This window comes from Python bivittatus, unplaced genomic scaffold (genome assembly GCF_059951505.1).
Source record: "Python bivittatus isolate LINGU-HERP-01145 unplaced genomic scaffold, Pbiv_v1 ctg000840_np1212, whole genome shotgun sequence".
NCBI classification, from domain to species: domain Eukaryota; kingdom Metazoa; phylum Chordata; class Lepidosauria; order Squamata; family Pythonidae; genus Python; species Python bivittatus.
Window position 1 is genome coordinate 15,857,278 of NW_028277113.1, and position 388 is coordinate 15,857,665.

Here is a 388-nt window from a genome sequence, read left to right on the forward strand (position 1 = left end):
AAACATTTATTTATAACTTCCCACCGGTTTTTATTTTTCATTCCTCCACCCCCTTCCTTGAATAACTGTCACTAGCATTTTTAAAAACTGACTTTGTATGCGGGTTAAGATGCATAATAGCCTCCATATAAAGCACCACCCTGCTCTAGAAGCTGTTTTGTCTTCAAGAGCTGTTGCTGAGCCAGGAGTGGGAGCATACACAGTAGTACCAAATATTGGTTTTGGCAGTTCTTTGAGGCACGCACAAGGGCCATTGTTCACTTACTGGCAACAAGGAAGAGCTGAGAATGTGTAGCTGCTTAGAAGGGAGGGCCTGTTTCTTATCAGGGCATGTCTTACTTTTTGATCCACCTACAGCATGAAACAAAAGGACCACAAAATTTAACAA